This window comes from Gorilla gorilla, chromosome 5 (genome assembly GCF_029281585.2).
Source record: "Gorilla gorilla gorilla isolate KB3781 chromosome 5, NHGRI_mGorGor1-v2.1_pri, whole genome shotgun sequence".
Lineage (NCBI taxonomy): Eukaryota > Metazoa > Chordata > Mammalia > Primates > Hominidae > Gorilla > Gorilla gorilla.
The window spans coordinates 136,818,931-136,828,711 of record NC_073229.2 but is presented as its reverse complement, the minus strand read 5'-3'; the positions used below and the strand labels follow the sequence as shown (position 1 = coordinate 136,828,711).

The 9,781-nt window shown below is 41.0% G+C and overlaps 1 pseudogene; it reads left to right on the top strand.

The window, feature by feature from the left end:
• The first annotated feature begins 1,263 nt into the window (after positions 1-1,263).
• LOC101149747 (proliferation-associated protein 2G4-like) lies at positions 1,264-2,554 on the top strand (annotated as a pseudogene).
• Positions 2,555-9,781: the final 7,227 nt, after the last annotated feature.

The following is a 9,781-nucleotide window of genomic DNA, read 5'->3' as shown; positions in this document are numbered from 1 at the left end:
TACCAACCTTCACATTTGATTAGCTAATTTGTAGCTTTCCTGCAAGTTTATTTATCCTAGATTTTGCATTCTCGAGGAAGTTTTTGTGACCTTTTATGCCCTTCCATTGTGCTCCCGTAACACTATTTGGCAATATCTTAACACTCACCACATGGTGGCCCCACCAGTCTCCTGTCCTGTATCCTCCTCCAGACTCTAGACAGTAGAATATGTTCTTTGAAGGCAGTGAATGCTTTCTAATTCACCATTGTATCCCCAGCATTTCAAATGAAGCTTGGCAACTCCTTAGTGTTCCATGAATATTGAGAATGACCTATAATGAATCATATAGATATAGTAAATACTTCTTAGATATTTTAAACATCTATAAGGCACTTAACAAAGTCGAAGATGATTAATTTAATTAGTCATAAGTAACCATATTGTTTGGGCCCTGTTGAATTAGAAAGCTGCTTGCTATTACCTCTGGCTGGTCAATATGAAGTGAATTACACTCTTGAACCAGTTTGTTAATACCTATTTAACTGCTATTTTAGCTCATTTTACATCCCAGCTATTTTTTCTTGTGTCCAATATAATTCATCTGAAGAGGCTTCATTCTACTCAATCACTATTGCTTTCATGTCATTCATTCTTTAAACATTTATTTATTGATTAGATATTATGTGGCACCAGATACTCAAAGTACTAGTAATACAACACTCAACTCCAAGACAGTCAAAGTCTTTACTTTCTTGGTAGTTACATTCACGTTGATGAAGGTAGACAGTAAGCAAATAGCCAATATATCAAGAATACAATAAGAATATGAAAGTGCCAAGGTGAAAATATATTAAGGTGCTATGCCAGTGAAACACCAAGGGACTGCAGTTTAGTTAATCAAAAAGTTTTCACCGAAGTTTGAGTTGAGACCTGAACGGCAAGAAGGAGTCAAGAATGAGAAGGAAGCTCTGGGGAAACAGCTTTCCAGCTGAGGAAATAAGTAATGCAAACACCCTAAGTTAGGATCCCGCTTGGCATGTTCATAGAAAAAGAACGTCTTTCTTCCCTCAATTCTCAAAATTTTAAGGTGTGATATGCTTGTCTCTTTCATTTCAGTATCTGTGGATGACGCTCACCTGCCTGCCCGCTCCCTTGCTAGCTCGCGCTTTCGCTCGCCCTCTCCTCAAGGATCCAGGGGGCTCTGACCACAGCCTGCGGCAAGGAAGGGAGACAGAGGCGGCGGCTCAGGGGAAATGAGGCTGCAGTGGTGGTGGCAGGAAGATGTAGGGTGAGGACGAGCAGCAGAAGCAAACTATCGCTGAAGACCTGGTTGTGACCAAGTATAAGATGGGGGGCGACATTGCCAACCGGGTACTTAGGTCCTTGGTGGAAGCATCTAGCTCAGGTGTATTGATACTGAGCCTGTGTGAGAAAAGTGATGCCATGATTATGGAAGAAACAGGGAAAATCTTCAAGAAAGAAAAGGAAATGAAGAAAGGCATTGCTTTTCCCACCAGTATTTCAGTAAATAACTGTGTATGTCACTTCTACCCTTTGAAGAGTGGCCAGGATTATATTCTCAAGGAAGGTGACTTGGTAAAAATTGACCTTGGGGTCTATGTGGATGGCTTCATCGCTAATGTAGCTCATACTTTTGTGGTTGATGTAGCTCAGGGGACCCAAGTAACAGGGAGGAAAGCAGATGTTATTAAGGCAGCTCACCTTTGTGCTGAAGCTGCCCTACGCCTGGTCAAACCTGGAAATCAGAACACACAAGTGACAGAAGCCTGGAACAAAGTTGCCCAGTAATTTAACTACATGCCAATAGAAGGTATGCTGTCACACCCGTTGAAGCAGCATGTCATCGATGGAGAAAAAACCATTATCCGGAATCCCACAGACCAGCAGAAGAAGGACCACGAAAAAGATGAATTTGAGGTATATGAAGTATACACTGTGGATGTTCTCGTCAGCTCAGGAGAGGGCAAGGCCAAGGATGCAGGACAGAGAACCACTATTTACAAATGAGACACCCCTGAAGAGTATGGACTGAAAATGAAAACTTCACGTGCCTTCTTCAGTGGATGGAAAGGCGTTTTGATGTCATGCTGTTTACTTTAAGAGCATTTGAAGATGAGAAGAAGGCTCGGATAGGTGTGGTGGAGTGCGCCAAACATGAACTGCTGCAACCATTTAATGTTCTCCATGAGAAGGAGAGTGAATTTTTTGCCCAGTTTAAATTTACAGTTCTGCTCATGCCCAATGGCCCCATGCGGATAACCAGTAGTCCCCTCAAGCCTGACCTCTACAAGTCTGAGATGGAGGTCCAGGATGCAGAGCTAAAGGCCCTGCTCGAGTTCTGCAAGTCGAAAAACTCAGAAAAAAAAAAAAAAAGAAGGCCTCCAAGACTGCAGAAAATGCCACCAGTGGGGAAATATTAGAAGAAAATGAAGCTGGGGACTGAGGTGGGTCCCATCTCCCCAGCTTGCTGCTCCTGCCTCATCCCCTTCCCACTACACCCCAGACTCTGTGAAGTGCAGTTCTTCTTCTCCACCTAGGACATCCAGCAGAGTGGGGGTCTCCCTGCCTCCACTCCAGTTACCCAACCCACTCCTTTCCAACAACAACCGGCTCCAACTGACTCTGGTCTTGGGAGGCAAGGCTTCCTGGCAACGGAAGACTACTTTAGATGAAAAAAAGAAATTGAATAATAAAATCAGGAGTCAAAATTCATCGTCTTCAAGCCCCTCTTTCTAGCCTTTTCTACTACTCTCTGCTTGGTCAAGGTTTGTGACCCTACTACAGAACCAGGCTAAATTAGCCACCACCACTGAAAACTCAGCCAATTTTTTTTATACCATTCTGATGTTAGCATTTTTTCATCTGTTTGGGGCTTTTTCCTCTTTTTTCCATTCTCCCCAAGTATTTTATCTGGCTTCAAAATTAGGATTATTTTTCAGATTGTTTTTATTCAGTGTGGCCAATTCCTCATCTGATTCAGGCTGTCCAGCCAGGCCCCTCCCATTTTAGGAGCTGGAGCCTTCATTTATGAAGCGATTCTTATCTATGAAATGGATCCGAATTTGTCAATCTTTTTTCTTCCATTTTCACAAAGCTGTAAAGAAATAATCCATCTCAACCTCACCCTTTTCTCTGGAGTCAGTGGGGTCTTCCCTGCTCCATTCTACAGAAAACTGAGCTGGAAGCTCAACTGGTTTTGTTCACTGTTTGAAATATTGTGATCTCCTTCCCTTGAAAGAAAAACCAAGAACCAGAGGAGTAGACTGTCTGAAGATACAACTCCTGGCTTTCTGAAGCTATGGACTTGGATTAAATTTCTAGGGGTTTGTAGGGAAGGGTGACAAATTTCAGTACATCTGGCGTGCTGTCCCAGGAAACTAGGGCTCCTACTAATTTATGAGGTTTTTAAACACATTGAAAATGACACGACATTAAAATAAATTTGAATTTTCTCATAAAAATAAAAATAAATAAATAATTATCTGTGGATAATAATAGAAATAAAATAGAAATGGCCTTATTTATAAAATGAAATTTTACATGCTTTTATTTAATTTTTTTTAAAAAAGTTTCTGGCCGGGCACAGTGCCTCACACCTGTAATCCCAGCACTTTGGGAGGCCGAGGCGAGTGGATTGCGAGGTCAGGAGATCGAGAACAGCCTGGCTGGCGTGGTGAAACCCCGTCTCTGCTAAAAATACAAAAATTAGCTGGGAGTGTTGGTGTGTGCCTGTAATCCCAGCTACTTGGGAGGTTGAGACAGAAGAATCGCTTGAAACAGGGAGTTGGAGTTTGCAGTGAGCCGAGATCGCGCCACTGCACTCCAGCCTGGCGACAGAGTGAGACTCCATCTCAAAACACACACACACACACACACACACACACACACACAAACATGAGTTTCTTAGGAGAAATCGTCACAAAGGCTGAGGAACTAGACAAGTGGCCTCAAACCTTTTTTTGCTGATACATAATGATCATATACATTCCTGAGGTACATGCAATATTTTAACACATGCATACAATGTGTAGTGATCAAATTAGGGTAATTGGGATATACAATGCCTCAAATGTTTGCCCTTGCTTTGTGTTGGGAAAATTCCAAATCTTTCTTTCAGCTATTTTGAAATGTACAATAAGTTATTGTAACAGTAGTTTCCCTCCTGGGCTATCGAACACTGGAACTCAACTCTTGATCTGTGTATTGCACTTGGGGATTTTATAATTAAAGCCCCATTGCTACAACACAGACAGCACCCAAGGGCTTGCTGATCACCTTTAAAACTCCAGTCCAAATTTAGGCAAAATTCCTTTGTGTGCTTTCCTTTCGTATAGTTGAGATAGGCCAACATAACTAGAAGTGCTCCCAGAAGTTTGGTATTGCCACTAGACACCAAGATGGCCTCTGAAACAGGCTGCCTTGGTCCAGATTGTTTTCTTCTTTGTTCCAAATCTGAGCTAAAGCTATCTCTTGCCTTGTCACCAACAAATTCAAAACACCCTTCCTTCAAAAAGTACCCACATTTCCTGATTTGAAACTACCAGCAACATTAATGTAATTTAAGAGACAGACTTGATTCAGAGCTAATGGGCAGGACTGTGCTAAATGACACAGTAACTTGGTTCCACCCACTCTATCATGGCCATTGGATGTGACCTTCCCCACTCAAAAGCTTATTATAAAAGAGTTACTTTCTCAGCTTTCTCTGTTGATGGAGTATAAGTAGCCAAACACATTCAAGTTATCAAAATGCATATGAGTTCATCTTTTAGCCAATTAATTTACTTGTAAAGCTTTGGCCTATTAAATAATTTGTCCAAAATGATAAAAAGGAATATAAGGGTGAGGATGAACTGTATTTCCAAAAGGATATTCAAAACCATTACCTTCACTAGGGATAATTTTCCCAAACTAATTGAAATTTAAATAGAACTGGAGCTGAGCAAACAGGAACAAAGAAAACAGTGGCAAATAATACGATTAAAAAATGGACAAAGTGCCTGTATAGATATTTATCAAAAGAAGAAATGGGAATGGCCAAGAAGTATATGAAACAGTGCTCAACATCACCAATCATTGGGGAAATTAAAATTAAAACCACAATGAAATATCACCTCACATCTATTATCTAAAATATGAAAGATAAGTGTTTTGGTGAGGGTGTGGAGAAAAGGGAACCCTGGTGCACTGTTGGTGGTAATGTAAATTAGTTCAGCCATTATGGAAAACAATATTGGGGTTCCTCAAAAATCTTAAAATAGAATAACCATAAGATCCAGCAATCTCACTACTGGGTATATATCCAAAGGAAATTAAATCAGTATCTCAAAGAAATATATGCATTTCCGTGTTCATTGCAGCATTTTTCACAAAGGCCAAGATATGGAATCAACCTGAGTGTCCACAGACAGATGAATGGATAAAAGGAGGAAATCCTGCCATTTGCAACAACATTACAAAACTGGAGGACGTTATGCTGAATGAAATAAGCCAGGCCCAGAAAGGCAAATCTTGCATGATCTCATTTGCATGTGGAATTTTTAAACGTCAGACTCATCAAAACAGAGTAGAATGGTGATTGCTAGAGGCTAGAGGTTGGGAGAAATGGGGAGATGTTGGTCAAAGTGTAAAAAGTGTCAGTTATGCAGAATAAGTATGTTCAGGAGATCTGATGTACAGCATGGTAACTATAGTTAATAATACTGTATTTTATTTACTTGAGATTTGCTGAGAGAGTAGATCTTGTGTTCTCACAACAACAAAAAAAGTGGTAACTATGTGAAGTGAAGAATACGTTAATTAGCTTGATTGTCATAATCACTTTACAGTGTATGTGTTTATCAAAATATCATATTTAATACAGTACATACATTCATTTCTGTCAATTATGCCTCAATAAATCTGGAAAATTTTAAAAAACAGAGGCAGAAAGGTAGAGGCCTCTAATTTGTAAAAACATAATATTAATTGAAGATGAAAATGGGTGTAAAGGAGGCAATGAATTCAAAAGCAGAGAGAACTCGGGAGTGAAAGCAGGGTAATACAAAAGTCAACTTCCTTCTCTTCTTCCTCTTCCTGTCTTGCTCTCCTTTCCCTTCTCTTTGCTTCTTTGCTTCACTCCCTTTTGTTTCCTTATCTTCCCTTTCCTTTTCTTCCGTCCTAAATAACTTAATCCAAAAGCTCTTAGGGGAGGTAAAGCAAGGTAGACATTGGTAAGCAGGGGAGGAGGCACCCAGATCAGTGTTAGAGCTTGAGGAGGTATGGAGGCTCACACAGAGGGGCAGCCTAGCTCAGAATGTGACAGCCCAAGGGTGTGAGGAGAATATTAGGGTAGAAGAGTGGTTCAACAGGGGGTAGTAGGGCCTGAGCAGAGGAAGCATAGCATTTGTGTGAGGTGAGGTGGATATGGCTTAAGATTAGTTACATTTGGGGAGATTGATGAAATTAGTAAATATTTTAAGGACTACAAAAGCCAAGATTTTTGCTGTTGCAGATAGAAGCTGCAATTATGGAAAAGGAAAAGCCTGGAAGAACTCTTGTGGCTTTGGTTTGGAATTAGAGGCATTGGTGTGAACATACGATTTTCAATATATATGGATAGATGTAAAAATAATGATGTAATTGTGTGTGGAAATGCCACCTGATCAAGTTTATCAAACTTAATGTCCCTAGAGTCACTATAACATAGTACAAATAAAAATAAGATGCAATAAAAACACTTCTGTAGTATTTCTGCCAAAAATTCATAACCCAAATGTAACCATGAAGAAACCTCAGATAAAAACACATTGAGGGATGTTCTAAAAGATAACTGACCTGTAATCTTCAAAAGCACCAAGGTCATAAAAGCCAAGGACAGACCAATGCCAACCTGCTCCCCAGTGAGAGAGACTAAGGAAACATGACAGCTAGATGAGCATGTGATACTGGACCAGATCATCTGGTAATAAAGGATATGACTGGAACACTTGGTAAAACTTAAGAGTCTGACGATTAGAAGGCAGTAATGTCTCAGTATCAGTGTCAATTTCATGATGAATATTAGTGTTTATGTAGAACCATGTCTTCATTTGTAGGAAATACATACTGAAATAGTCAGAGGGGATTAGATACCATATTAGCAACTTTCAAACAGTTCAGGGGGACAATGATTACTATTTGTACTGTGTCTATGAGTATTATGTGGGCTTGAGATTCTTTCAAAATAAAAATTGAGCAAATAACAGGGGACAGGTGCAACTAGATCCTACTGTTTTTCACTGACCTATTTTTCTCCCTTCAAAGGAGAGGCATGCCTAGAATTGGAGCAGTTGTCTCATGACTTGATACAAGATATCAATCCACCAAGCATAGTGGTGCATAAAAATATAGGTGCTATCGGTTTCTAGCTGCCATGCCAAGCCTGTCCTTCATACCTTTATGAGTTCTTCACTAGAGTGAAAATTATGACTATAATGCTTTATTTAAAAAAATAGAAATGAAAGCAGGGAAAAATAAAGATGAAAACAATTAGTTGTTTAGCCAGGCATATATATTGTCTTTTCCAATCTTCTCAACAACTTTTTTGGGTAAAAGCTATACACAATAAGTTGGGAATCCAGTTTGATTCTGTCTTTTGGCTCTCAGGGCTGCTTGATAGGCATGAAGTCCATAGTTATAAATGTGAACTTGCCATGAAGATAATGGGACTCTTCTCTGAGAGAAGATAAATACTGCCCAAAGTATGGCCAAATACATTTGCCATGCAGGAGAATGATTATACCTTGATATTTGAAATGATGTGTTATTCTTGTTGATGAAATGGGGGTGAGGGGAGAAAGGACAAAAGAAGAAAATGCAACAAGTTAACAAATGCACTTGAAACTCACAGGCACTGCATATTGGAAAAAGATTTGCAAAATGAAACTCTTTGCCAAAAATGTAGACTGTAGACTAAAGGCAGGACAAAAATAAGGAACTGCTACTTTTTATTTATTCAAAAATATTTAAATCTCTGTTTTTATTGACCTCTAATTGGAAAACACCATGCTCTGGAGCAGAGGGAAAAATTTTAAAAAAGAAAAATTAAAAAGAAACCACAGGTTCTTTCATTTTCCTCATCAGTAAAATTGATCAGTCAATCAAAGAGTGCATGTAATTACAAAACCTTAGAACCAAAAAAGTTTCAATCTGAACACAGAAATCACAGAGTTTTCATCTTTAATGGAGTAAAGAAGGTGCTATGGTTTGAATGTTCATCTCCTCCAAAACTCATGCTGAAATATGGTTGGCATCATACCGGTGCTGGGAGGTGCTGGGAGCTGATTGGGCCTTGAGGGCTATGCCTCGTGGATGGGATTCATGCCATTACAAATGGACAAGTTTGGTCCCCTTTTGCCCCTTAGCCCTTCCACCTTCTGCCATGTGAGGATTAGCTTTCCCCTTGTTTGAAGGACACAGCAATGGAGCCAGAGACTGAACTGCTGGTGCCTTGACTTTAGACTTTCTATATTAGTCCGTTTTCATGCCGCTGATAAAGACATACCTGAGACTGGGAAGAACAAGAGCTTTAATTGGACTTACAATTTCATATGGGTGGGGAGGCCTCAGAATCATGGCAGGAGGTGAAAGGCACTTCTTTTTTTTTTTTTTTTTATTTGAGACAGAGTCTCACTCTGTCACCCAGGCTGGAGTGCAGCGGTGCAATCTCGGCTCACTGCAACCTCCTCCTCCCAGGTTCAAGCAATTTTCCTGCCTCAGCCTCCCGAGTAGCTGGGATTACAGGCATGCACCACCACACCCAGCTAATTTTTGTATTTTTAGTAAAGATGGGGTTTCACCATGTTGGCCAGGCTGGTCTTGAACTCCTGACCTCAGATGATTGGCCCACCTTGGCCTCCCAAAGTGCTGGGAATACAGGCACGAGCCACCGTACCCCTCCAAAAGGCACTTCTTACATGGTGGTGGCAAGAGAAAATGAGAGAGAAGCAAAAGTGGAAACCCCTGATAAAGACTTGTTCACTATTTCGAGAATAGCATGAGAAAGCCCCATCCCCATGATTCAATTACCTCTCACCAGGTCCCTCCCACAGCACGTGGGAATTCAAGATGAGACTTGGGTGGGGACATAGCCAAACCATATCATTTCACCCCTGGCCCCTCCCAAATCTCATGTCCCCACATCTCAAAACCAATCATACCTTCCCAACAGTCCCCCAAAGTCTCAACTCATTTCAGTATTAACTCAAAATTCCACAGTTCAAAGTCTCATCTGAGACAAGACAAGTCCCTTCCAGCTATGAGCCTGTTAAATCAAAAGCAAGTTGGTTACTTCCTGATACAATGAGGATACAGGCATTGGGTAAATACAGCCATTTCAAATGGGAGAAATTGGCCAAAACAAAGGGGCTAAAGGCCCCATGCAAGTCTGGAATTCAGTGTGGCAGTCAAATCTTAAAGTTCCAAAATGATATTCTTTGACTCCAAGTCTCACATCCAGGTCACACTGATGCAAGAGGTGGGCTCCCACAGCCTTGGGCAGCTCCACCCCTGTGGCTTTGCAGTGTACAGCCCCCATCCTGGTTGCTCTCACAGTCTGGCATTGAACGTCTGTGGCTTTTCCAGGTGCATGATGCAAGCTGTCCATGGATCTAACATTCCAGGGTCTGGAGGATGGTGGCCCTCTTCTCACATCTCCACTAGGCGGTGCCCCAGTAGGGACTCTGTGTAGGGGCTCCAACCCCACATTTTCTTTCTGCACTGCCCTAGCAAATGTTCTCCATGAGGGCCTTGCCCCTGC